The following is a 12,962-nucleotide window of genomic DNA, read 5'->3' on the forward strand; positions in this document are numbered from 1 at the left end:
TTTTACGGGAAGAGTGTTAGTTCTGCACGAGGACCCCGCCGGGGCGGCCGCGGGCCTCGGCCTCCATAGCAACAGCGTCCCCCTGGCGCTGGCGGGCGCGCCCGAGGCAGGCTTTCCGCCCGGAGCGGTCCCGGGCGGGGGGGCCGGGCCGCCCCCGGGGTCCAAGAAGCCGGACCTGGGGGCCCCGGGGGCAGGAGCCGCAGCTGGCGGCGGCGGCGGAGGACTCGATGGACCGCGGCTGGCAAGTGAGTGTGGTCCGGGCCGGGAGGGTGGCGGCGGACGGAAGGCCTAGGGCCCGCGGGGCCGGGTGAGGCCGGATGAGGCCCTGCGGATGAGCCTGGCCCGCGGGTCCTCCCCCTGCCTCCCTAGGCGGTCCGAGAGGCCTAGGTTAGGCCTGCTGCTTCCTGCCTGCTTCCTGCTTCCCCTTCCCACGGCCTCGGGGAGCCGAGGAGTGAGGGGCGGCTGGGTTCCCGGGAACCTGGGTGGGTGGACTGGGGGTGTGTGGGTGGGGGCGGGGGAGAAGGGGGATCGGCTTTGGCGTGCGGTGTGTGAGAAGGGGGGTGTCGTTTCCGGGGTGTGTGGAAAGGGGCTGGGTTTGCAGGCACCTGTGTTTTGCGTGCCCGTGTGGAGCGGTGTCTGCAGAGGGTTGAGGTTCCCTAGTGGGTGTGTAGGAAGTGGGGCGGGGTTAAGGCTTCCTGGAGGAGGTTGAAAGCTCGGAAAAGTTTGTCTAAGGCTTATGGGAGAAAAGTTTCCCAGGCAGAAAATGCTTTCGAGGGATTGGGAGTGAATAAACAGCAGCTCTTAGTGTGTTTAGGTTTAGTTGAGAATGTAGAGTAGGAATTTCACAAGACTTGCATTTCAACATAGTTTTTGGAGCAAGTTTGCTGGGTGTCAGTAGGGGGTTATGTCTTCTACAACTTTGTATCCAGTGAACTCTCAGCGTGGAGCCTTGAAAGCATGTCTTGTGTAGGGAACGTGTGTGTGTGTGTGTGTGTGTGTGTGTGTGTGTGTGTGTGTGAGAGAGAGAGAGAGAGAGAGAGAGAGAGAGAGAGTGAGTGAGTGAGCTCTTGGGTGCAGAAGTTTTGAGGCATGTACGTCTTTTAAAACATTTGTTATTCTCTCTGGACGTACGAACCTTTTTAGTTAGTGAGTAGAATTTAGAATTATAATAAGTGTTTAAGTGTAATCTATTTTACAGAATGTTGCTCTAAAGGAAAAAGTAGAACAGGTGTCAGACTTTCCTTTTCTCTTTCTGAATATATTGAGCATTTCTAAACCAAATGGGAAAGTCCTACTTTTTTTTGGCATTTCTATACAGTTTTTGGATCTTAAAATAATTTTTTTTAAATAGCTGACATTTAAAAAAAATATTTTATTGATTTTTTACAGAGAGGAAGGGAGAGGGATAGAGAGTCAGAAACACCGATGAGAGAGAAACATCGATCAGCTGCCTCCTGCACACTCCCTACTGGGGATGTGCCCGCAACCAAGGTACATGCCCTTGATCCGAATAGAACCTGGGACCCTTGAGTCCGCAGGCCTATGCTCTATCCACTGAGCCAAAGCGGTCAGGGCAGATCTTAAAATAATTTGATAGGTAACTTGGATGTCAGAACATTTTTGTCTTTTTTTGTAAGCCTGCAAATGAACCTGTTCTTGTAGCACTTATTTGCTCTATAAGGAGTAGTGTCTTCCCAGAGATGTGTGTGTGTGTGTGTGTGTGGAGCAGAGAGATTGTTTCTTTCCTTTTTTTCTCTCTCTTCCTTCTTTCTTTCTTTCTTCCTTCCTTCCTTCCTTCCTTCCTCTTTCTTTCTCTCTCTCTCTCTCTCTCTCTCTCTCTCTCTCTCTCTCCTTCCTTCCTTCCTTCCTTCCTTCCTTCCTTCCTTCCTTCCTTCCTTCCTTCCTTTTTTATTGCTTTTAGAGAGGAAGCGGGGTGGGGGGGGGGGAGATAAACATCAATGATGAGAATCATTGATGTGCTGCCTCCTGCATGCTCCCTATTGGGGATCAAGCCCACAACCAGGGCATGTGCCCTAATCAGGAATCCAACCGTGACCTTCTGGTTCTTAGGCCCAGGCTCAACCACTGTGCCTGGCCAGTCATATTTCTTTTGCTGGGATGGGCTTGACTTTAACGGAGACATATTTGGTAAGGTTGATATGCTAAGAAGATTAATTTGTAACTTAAAATGTTTTGTAAGAATTAGTTTTTATTGGTGGAATTTTATCACTTTTGAGAAGAAACTTTACAATTTCAAGATAAATCTGCTGGATGTGTAAATTGTGGCTCAAATTTATTTAAGAGTAATGTTTAGTAAGCAATGAACAGTAGTTTTGTCACCTACAAAAAAAGTGACTTTAAAAATGCTGGTTTTTGATTTAATCTTTGATCTTTCTAGGGTTTTCTAATACATAGAAGTAGTGGATTTGGGACATGAAAGCTAGGTGAAGATGGGAGGTGGAGAAAAATACTAGCAATGGTTCAAAGGTGTGGGAATCACTTCATATCTCAAAAAGGGAATGTAATTGCCTGGGTTATAGGGTCTTGAGAGGTCAGGCAGTTAATGCTAAGAAAGCCTTTAAAAATTAATATTTAGTCATGTAACAGTTATTTACTTAAATAGCTGAATTGTGTATTTGGATTCAGTAGGCTTGTTTTAACTTGACTGGGTAAAACCTGAGGCTCCTCTTTTTTGCTGTAGGTCTTTTTTTTTTTTTTTATTATTCTAATAATCCTCAGTAGTACCTAGGTTGTGACTTCTTATGGGTAAGAAAATTGCTTCATATCAGTAAGTATTAAGTTGCTCAGGAATCAGGGAAAAGGATTGTATTGTTGATTTAATGGCTAACTGCTTTAAATTTTTGCAATTAATTGATTGTTTTTAGTTTACTTTCTATCTTTAATATGTTATACTGTATCTTTTTTAAAAAATATATTTTATTGATTTTTTACAGAGAGGAAGGGAGAGGAATAGAGAGTTAGAAACATCGATGAGAGAGAAACATCAATCAGCTGCCTCCTGCACACCTCCCACTGGGTATGTGCCCGAAACCAAGGTATATGCCCCTGACCGGAATCGAACCTGGGACCCTTGTGTCTGCAGGCCGACGCTCTATCCATTGAGCCAAACCGGTTAGGGCTGTTATACTGTATCTTAATAATTATACTGTGTGCGGCAATAGGAAGAGAGGGACCAAGGTGGCAGTTTAGGAAGATGATGAGCTCACCTCCCATGAACATACTGAATTTATACCTATATATAGGACAGTCTTTTCTGAGAGATAACTGAGGGCCAATTGAACATCTTCTATAGCTACTGCACACCAAAGGAGAGAGGCGGGGGCAGGGAGAGAGAGAGAGAGAGACAAATTGAGATTGAGAGATTGAGATTGAGATTAGAGGATTGGGGAACTGTTAGAACTCTCTGGGATCTGAGGTAACTTTTCAGGATCAGAGAAGCCAGTGAATGCCATTGTTTACATTCTCCCTCCACTTGGATAGTGCAAGCAGGAGTTCTATTCAGGTGCACTGCCCAACCTGCAAGGCAGCAGTAGTGCCTTCCTGGCCACTCCTGGAGCTACTAGCTTCACCAGCTACAACAGGGTGCTGTAGAGTGTGTATATAGGGTCATCCCACCTCGAGATTGACACAGTGGGTCAAACAGGACACTGCAGTGTGTGCACCAGGTTGCCTCACTCAGATCAGCAGGGTACTGAAGTGTTGGGACACCAGTCTGCCTTGCCTAAACCCCATTCTAGCTGTGGATAGCCAGAACAAAAGGGAGCTACCACATGTGCATGGACACCAGACTGCCCTGCCCTGAGCCTGCTTTTTCTGGCCAGGAAGCATCTCAGGCATCACATGTGCCCACTCTTACTCCAACTGGCCTGCTAAAACCACCTGGTACAGTCTACTTTTTTAAGATTGGGAAAGTTATTTTATCTAATTCATTGAAACAGATACAGATAGTCAAACAAAATGAGAAGACAGAGGAATATATTCCAAACGAAGGAACAAGAAAAACACCCTAATAGCCTGGCTGGTGTGACTCAGTGGTTGAGCATTGACCTATGAACCAGGTGGTCACGGTTCGATTGCCTGTCAGGGCACATGCCCAGGTTGTGGGCTTGGTCCCCAGTACAGGGTGTGCAGGAGGCAGCCAATCAATGATTTTCTCTCTCTCTCCCTCTTCCTTCCTCTCTGAAATCAGTAAAAATATCTTTAAAAAATCCTAATGAAAAAAAGATAAGTAATTTGCCTGATAAAGAATTCAAATAGCACTGGCCCATGTAGCTCAGTTGGTTCAGCATCGTCCCATGGACCAAAAGGTTGCCGGTTCGATTCCCAGTTGTGGGTTTGATCCCTGGTTGGGCTGTGTATGGGAGGCAACTGATCAGTGTTTCTCTCTCACATCAGTGTCCCGTCCCCCCCCCCCCCCCCGCTTCCTTTCCTCTCCCTCTCTCTAAAATGAATAAAAACATAATTTTCCTTTTAGAGAGAATGGAAGGGAGGGAGGAGGGGGCAGAGAGGGAGAGGGAGAGAGAGAGACCAGTGTGAGAGAGACACAATGATTGTTTGCCTCAGCCAGGGATCAAGCCTGCAACCCAGGTATGTGCCCTTGACTGGGAATTGAGCCCAAGACCCTTCAGTCCGCGGGCTGATCCTCTAACCATTGAGCCAAAACAACCAGGTTGAAAACATTAAAAAATTTTCAAGTAACAGTCATAAGTATGCTTACCAAAATTACGTGTAGAATAGGGGAACTCAGAACTTCAACAAAGAAGAGTTAAAAAAATTAATAAACAATCAACTTAAGAATAACTAAAATGAAAAATACACTAGAAGGAATCGATAGCAGATTGGATAATACAGAAGAACAGATTACTGCTTGGAGGATAGAATTGTGGAAATTGCCTAATCAGGACAGCAATAAGAAAAAAGAATAATTTAAGGAATATCTGTGACAACATCAAGTGCACTAACATATGCATTGTAGGGATCCCAGAAGAAGTGAGGAGAAAATATTTGAGGAAATATGACTGAAAACTTTGCTAATCTGGGGAAGGAAGCAGACATCTAATTCCAGGAAGCACAGTTCCAAACAAGATGAACCCAAAGAGGCCCACACCAAGATATTGTAATTAAAATGACAAAAGTTAAGGATAAAGAGATAATCTTTAAGCCACAGAAGAAAACAGCATTTCATAAACAAAGGAACTCCATCCTCTCCCAAACCCCATAAGGCTAATAGCTGATTTCTCAGCAAAAACTTTATGACCAGAAGGGAGTGGTAGGAAATATTTAAAGTGCTGAAAGAAAGGAATCTACAATGGACTGTACCCAGCAAATGTTTCATTCAGACTTGAAGGAGAGATAAAGAGTTGCCCAGACAAAAACTAAAGGAGTTTATTACCACTAAGTTGGCTTTACAAGAAATGTTAGAGGTTTTCTTTAATCAGAAAAGAAAAGGCCAGAAATAAGAAAATACATGAAAGAAAAAAAATCTCACAGGTACTTCATAGGTACTTGTGAATCAGCTACTTAAAAAAGCTAGTATGAAGATTAACTATAACTGTAATAAATAGAGATATACAAAACAAAAAGATTTAAAATATGATATCAAAGACAGTAGTGTGGAGGGGGAAATAAAAATGTAATGCTTTTAGAATGTGTTTGAATTTAAATTCCTGTCACCTTAAAATAGGCTGCTATAGCTATAGATGGATATATAGGAACCTCATGGTAATCACAAACCAAAAACCTACAAAAAATACACAAAAAAATAAAGAGAAAGGAACCCAAACAAAACACTAAAGAAAACAAGCAAACTGAAAGGAAAGAGGAAATGAACAGAGAACTACAAAACAGCCAAAAAACAATGAACAAAATCGTAATTAGTACATACCTATCAGTAATTACTTTAAATGTAAATGGACTAAATGCCTCAGTATAAAGACTTAAGGCAACTAAATGGAGAAAGAAAAAAAAAAAACAAGGCCCTTCTATATGCTGCCTATAAGAGACTGATTTCAGTTGGAAACACACACACACACACACACACACACACACACACGCACAAGTAAAGGCATAAAAAAACAAAACAGATACATAGGTCATTGGAACAGAATAGAGAACCCATATGTAAACCTTGCTTATATGGTCAATTAATCTATGACAAAGGAAGCAAGATTATAAAATGGAGAAATGACAGTCTCTTCAGTAAGTGGTGTTCAGAAAAGTGGCAGAGATACATACAAAAATGAAACTGGACCACCCTCTTACACCATATACAAAAAGTAACTCAAAATAGATTAAAAACTTAAATGTAAGTCCTGAAACTGTTAAACTCCTATAAGAAAATGTAGGTAGTAAACTCCTTGACACTGGTCTTCATAATATCTTTCTGGATAAATCTCCTTAAGCAAAGGAAACCAAAGCAAAAATAAACAAATGGAACTACATCAAACTTAAAAATTTCTGCACAGTGAAAGAAATCATAAAATAAAGAGACAGCCCACTGAATGGGGGAATATATTCACAAGTGATATATCTAATAAGGGTTAATATCCAAAATATATGAAAACGTCATACAACTCAACATAAAAAATACAAACAATCCAATTAAAAAATCAACAGAGGACATGAATAGATAGTTCTATCAAGAAGACATATAGATGACAGACATATGAAAAGATGCTCAACCTCTCTAATCATCAGGGAAATGCAAATGAAAGCCACCGTGAGTTATCACCTTATACCTGTAAAATGGTGTAGCCACCATGGAAAATAGTATGGAGGTCCTTCAAAAAGTTAAAAGTAGAACTGCCATACAACCCAGACACTCCACTTACGGGTATTTATCTGAAGAAAATGAAAATACTAATTAAAAAAGGTATATATGTATTCCTGTGTTCATTGCAGCATTATTTACAATAGCAAAGATATAGACGTAACCTAGGTATCTATCAATAGGTGAATGGATAAAGAATAAGTTATATAGAAAGGCATATTACTGAGCAATAAAAAAGAATGAAATCTTGCCATTTATGACAACATGGATGGACCTAGAGGGTATTATGCTAAGTGAAATAAGTTAAACAGAGAAAGACAAATACCATATGATTTTATTTATATGTGGAATCTAAAAAAACAAATGAACAAACAATAGAAACAGACTCGTAGAAATAGAGAACAAGCTGATGGCTGCAGAGGGGAGGTGGTGCATGAGGAATGGATGAAAAACAACAAACATACAAAAAAAAAAAAAGACAAAAAAAAAAAAGACTTGCCTTTCAGTATCCCCCTCCACAAAAAAGGATATGAGGCAATTAAAATGGCACATTCTAAGAGGTATTGTTATTAGAAGAAATTTAAATGTTAGTTGCTGACCTGATCATGTAGCCTCCCTGAAACAGTTTTGTTTTGCTTTTTATTTGTTTTTTGCTCTTCTTTAAATATAAGATTGTACAGTGTTTCTTTAGCTGAGAGGTCATAAACTGATCTGTTTTGATTAGCTGGATCTGCCTGTAGAAATAGTTTGGGAATCTTTGTGTATGTGTGATTTAAAAATTTTTATTGAAGTATTCATATATTGGGAAAAGTTTACAAATTGTAAGTTCTTGCAGTTTTCACAAAGTGAATAAATAACCAGCATTCAGATTAAAAAAAAAAAAAGGCCCTAGCCAGTTTGGCTTAGTGGATAGAGTGTTGGCCTGTGGACCAAAGGGTCTTGGGTTTGATTCTGGCCAGGGGCATGTACCTCAGTTGTGGGCTCCTCCTTGGCCTGGGTCCTGGTCAGGGCTCATGCAGGAGGCAACCAGTCGATGTGTTTCTTTCACATCAATGTTTCTCTCTGTCTCTCCCTCTCTCTTCCACTCTTTCCAAAAATCAATGGAAAAATATCCTCAGGTGAGGATTAAAAAAAAAAAAAAAGGACATAATCAGTACCCCCATAAATCCTGCTCTTGTCCCCATTCCAGTTACTACCCTTTCCCAAAGGTAACTACTGATTTCTAACATTACATTCTAACAGTATAGATCCTTTTTTTGAACTTTAAAGGAATGGAGTCATGTAGTTGTACTCTTTTCGTGGTTTTTTTTTTCTTTCAGCATGTTTGTGAGATTCATTTGTGTTATGTAGGAATAGCCTCTGTAGTCTCATTCCTGTATAGTGTTATGTTATACTAGTAGCCCTGTGCGCGGATTCGTGCGCTAGTAGGTCGCTGCCTCCCTCCTGTACCTCCCCCTAACCCCCCCCCCCCCATAGCTTGTTGCCCTGCCCTCTCTTGTAGCTCTCCACCTCCCGCTTGCTTGCTGCCCTGCCCCCTCCTGTAGCTCTCCGCAGCCCACTTATACCTCGCTGGCCCACCCCCCGCTGATCCGAGATCTGGTCATGTTGCCCTTGGTCTTTACGCCTCCTGTAACAGCTAATTAGCATATTCCTCTCTTATATGGGATGAGCTGCCACATTTTATTTTCTTATTTTACTGTTGGTGGTCAATGGAATGTTACCAGGTTTTGTATGTTAAGAAGAATACTTGCTTTGAACATTCTTGAACATGTTTTTTGGTGAACAAATATATGCATTTCTGTTAGATCACCTAGAAGTGGAATATCTGGGTATATATAGGGTGTACTAACTATGCATATGTTCAGATTTAGTAGTTGCTGTCAAACAGTTTTTTGAAGTGATTATACCGTGTTTACATTCCTTCCAGCAGTGTATAAGAGTTCCAGTTGCTCCACATTCTCCCCAACACTTGGATTAACTGTGTTATAATTTTAACCATTTTGGTGGCTAATATTTATGGTATTTTTTGTTTTTAATTTGCATGTGTGTGGATTGTAATTGAATTAGTTGACAGCATTAAAAAAAATCAAATACAGATTTTTGGCTTCCTTTGAAGGGCAACTCTTGTATTGGAGTTAGACCTGTTGATGGGGCAAGACTTCATTTTGCCTTACTTCTTGAAAGGATGAAAATTTTCTTTTTATCCTCACCAGAGGACATGTTTATTAATTTGAGATAGATAGATAGATAGATATCGGTTACCTCCGTGTGCATCCTGACCGGGGAATCGAAATTGCAACCTAAGTATGTGACCTGACCAGGAATTGAACTGGTGATATCCTGCTGCATGAGACCATGCTTAACCAACTGGGTGACTTTTATATACATGGCTCTTCTAGGTATTTGAGTCTTTGACCTTTGCTTTAGTACTTCACATTTGCAGAATTGTTTTGTGTTTCAGATCCTGTTAAAACTTTAGAGGTAAACACAGGAGAAAACTTTATCCTTATTTTCAAACATTGGAAAACTAGCACAAAGGCTTTTTCTTAGTACAGTTACTTAAAATGATGCTTCAATCTTGTAAAGGAACCATAGTTTCATTTGTTGCTTACTTTTTATGTACATAAAATATTATATTTTCTTACTCCATCCTGCTCTTATATTGACCAGGCAATGCTCTGGCATTCAAATTTGTTGTTTGGGCCCTAGTCGGTTTGGCTCAGTGAATAGAGCATTAGCCTGCAGACTGAAGGGTCCGGTTTTGATTCCGTTCAAGGGCACATTTCCAGGTTGCAGGCCTCAATCCCAAGGTGGGGGGTGGGGCAGGAGGCAGCCAGTCAATGATTCTCATCATTGATGTTTCGATCTCTCTCCCCCCTCTCCCTTCCTCTCTGAAATCATTAAAAAAATTATTTTAATAATAAAAAAATATTAAAAAAAGAGTAGCAATTTATACAAAAAAGATTGTTGTTTGGGAAATAACAGTTTATTATTTTTTAAAAGGTTATTCTAAATTTTTTTTTCTTATTACTCTAAGTTTTTGCTATTTCATATTTCTTTTGGACTTGGGATCTTCCAAGGCCTAGCTGTGGATTTATTTGAGTTCAGTTGAATTACTGATAACATTTTAATGATGTAATTACATTTCCAACTAGAATTTTAACCTACTTTTGGTTTATTTTGTTAATCCTCACCGAGGATATTTATTTTCATTGATTTTTATGGGGGGGGGTGTGGGGGGGGAGGGAGAGAGAGAGAGAGAGAGAGAGAGAGAGACATGTGACCATGTGAGAGAGACACATCGATTGGTTGCCTCCCAAATGAGCTCCAGTGGGGGTGGGGATTGGACCTGCAATCCTTCGGTGCGCAGGACCATGCTCTAACTCTTGAGTCACACTGGCCAGGGCTAGAATTTTAATCTATAACGTGCTCAATTTTTAGCAGCTAAAGTATTTATTATCCCACGATTTGTATTTTATGTACATTACTTTATTTGAAACCCAATAGATTTGTTTATCAAAATAAACTTAGTTTTCAGTTCTACTAATTTAGTTAGTAGTGAAGCTTTGATATAAGACATCTAAAGTGTACTTCTGGCTCTCTTACTAGCTTTGTGATCTTGGGCAAATTTTTTTTAAAAATATATATTTTATTGATTTTTTACAGAGAGGAAGGGAGAGAGATAGTTAGAAACATCGATGAGAGAGAAACATCGATCAGCCGCCTCCTGCACACTCCCTACTGGGTATGTGCCCGCAACCAATGTACATGCCCTTGACCGGAATCGAACCTGGGACCTTTCACTCCGCAGGCCGACGCTCTATCCACTGAGCCAAACCGGTTAAGGCTCTTGGGCAAATTTTTAATCTTAAGCCCAAGTTTTTCTCATTTTAAAAAATGGAGGTAAAAATAGTACCTACTTGGTGGGATTGCATGTGACACTATCAGTGTGTATTGCCTGGTACATAGTGAAATATCAGTCTTAGTTGCTGCTGTTATTGGATATTATTATTAATAACTATAATTAACATGTACATCTATGTCCCTAGTCCTCCCTCCCCCCCTAATATTTGAGAGTATACAGTTGGCCCTCCTTATCTACAGGTTTCGCATCTGCAGATACAACCAACTGCAGATGGAAAATATTTTAAAAAAATGTTACGCTTTTGCTTACATGCACTGTGTAATTAGGCCTATGACGGTTGTGTCTGTAGTGAACATGTATAGACTATTTTTCTTGTCATTATTATCCAAACAATATAGTGTAACAACTATTTATATAGCATTTACATTGTATTTTATAGGTAATCTAGAGGTGATTCAAAGTATACAGGAGGATGTGTGCGTAGACTATATGTATTCTATATAAGGGACATGGGTGTCCTCAGTTATTGTATCCACAAGGGTTCAGAAACCAGTCCCTTTCAATACTGAAGGACAGCTGTACTTTCAAGACCAGTAAAATAGCTATAAATTATTGAACTGTGGTTGCCTATCCAACCACAGGAAGAAAGCAGTGGATAACCTGAAGTTCATAAAATAACTTTGGAAAGTATAATGTTTGTGGCAAAACTGTTTTTGTTTGTTTAAGCCAGGATTACACTTTTCTTTCCATAAACTTGTATGATCTGACAGGAAAGTGAGTACTGGATTTGCAATTAGGATAGCTTCTATAGGTTTACACATTTTTATTGGACAACTAGAGGCCCAGTGCACTTGGGGCGGTCCCTCAGCCTGGCCTGCGCCTTCTCGCAGTCTGGGAGTCCTCAGGGGATGTCGGGCTGACAGCTTAGGCCCGCTCCCAGCTGGCAGTTGGACATCCTTAGCGCTGCTGTGGAGGCAGGAGAGGTCCTGCCATTGCTGCTGTGCTCACCAGAGCCTGGCTTCTGGCTGAGCAGTGCTCCCCCTGTGGTTGCACACTGATCACCAGGGGGCAGCTCCTGCGTTGAGCATCTGACCCCTGATGGTCAGTGCGCGTCATAGCCACCAGTCGTTCGGCTGTTTGGCCTTTTATTATATAGGTTACATATAGACTTCATAATACCATTCATTTTACTCATTTAATATTGTGCATTGCAACATGGCAAGCTGTGATCTAGGTGATGGGAATACAACATTGAAGGAAACGAAACTCTGCCCTAGTGCAGTTTACCTTCTAGTAGGGTATACAAACATATGCATAAGTTAATATTAGGTCTTGATAAGTTTTATGAGAAGAACTCAGAGGTTTATGAGAAATACTCAAAGAGGGATGTACTAATATAAGTCTAGGTAAGATACAGTTAATGAGTAAAAACACTTCTTTACATGAAAGTTCATTTGAATGACCCTGTAAGAAAAATTATTGCCAAAAAAAACTTAACATCTATTTTGACCTTTTATAGATTTTAAAAAATTTAACTTTCTATTTTGAGATAATTGTAGAATCCCATGCAGTTGTAAGAAATAATACAGAGAGATATTGTCGCATCACCCAGTTTCTCCCAGTGGTAACATCTTTCATAGCTATAATACAGTATTACAGTCAGCATTGATTGACATAGTAACCCACTTTTCCACTTTTCCCTAGTTTTATTTGCACTCGTGTGTACATGTGTGTGAATTTAGTTCTGTTTATGCTTGTGTACCTGCCAACACAATCAAGGCATAAGATAGTTCTGTCAGTCTCAAATTGCCATTTTGTAACTTGCTTTCTCTCCCAACCACTGGTAATCAGTAATTTGCTCTCCATTTCTATAATTTTGTCATTTCAACAGTGTTCTATAAATGGAATTATATAGCATGTAACCTTTTGGGATTGGTATTTTTATTGCTGTATAATTAACATACAGTATCTTATTTCAGGTGTACATCACAGTGATTCATTATTTATATACATTACTAGAGGCCTGGTGCACGAAATGCATGCACAGGTGTGTGTGTGTGTGTGTGTGTGTGTGTGTCTCTCTCTCTCTCTCTCAACCCAGCCTGCACCCTCTCCAATCTGGGACCCCTCGGGGGATATCCGATGATCGGGCCTAAACTGGCAGTCGGACATCCCTCTCACAATCCAGGACTGCTGGCTCCTAACCGCTCGCCTGCCTGCCTGATTGCCCCTAACCGCTTCTGCCTGCCAGCGTGATCACCCCCTAACTGCTCCACCTGCTGGCCTGATTGCCCCCCAACTACCCTC

At 40.9% G+C, this 12,962-nt stretch overlaps 1 protein-coding gene across 1 annotated transcript in view; it reads left to right on the plus strand.

Annotated features, from left to right (window-relative positions):
- The first annotated feature begins 28 nt into the window (after nt 1-28).
- The window catches only part of PAN3 (PAN3 poly(A) specific ribonuclease subunit), a 160,161-nt gene continuing 147,227 nt past the window's right edge, over nt 29-12,962 (plus strand). Inside the window, exon 1 of the mRNA XM_023762008.1 lies at nt 29-245. The gene's annotated coding sequence lies outside the window, so the exon portion shown is untranslated. The remainder of the gene's footprint in view (nt 246-12,962) is intronic.

This window comes from Myotis lucifugus, unplaced genomic scaffold, assembly GCF_000147115.1.
Source record: "Myotis lucifugus unplaced genomic scaffold, Myoluc2.0 scaffold_227, whole genome shotgun sequence".
NCBI classification, from domain to species: domain Eukaryota; kingdom Metazoa; phylum Chordata; class Mammalia; order Chiroptera; family Vespertilionidae; genus Myotis; species Myotis lucifugus.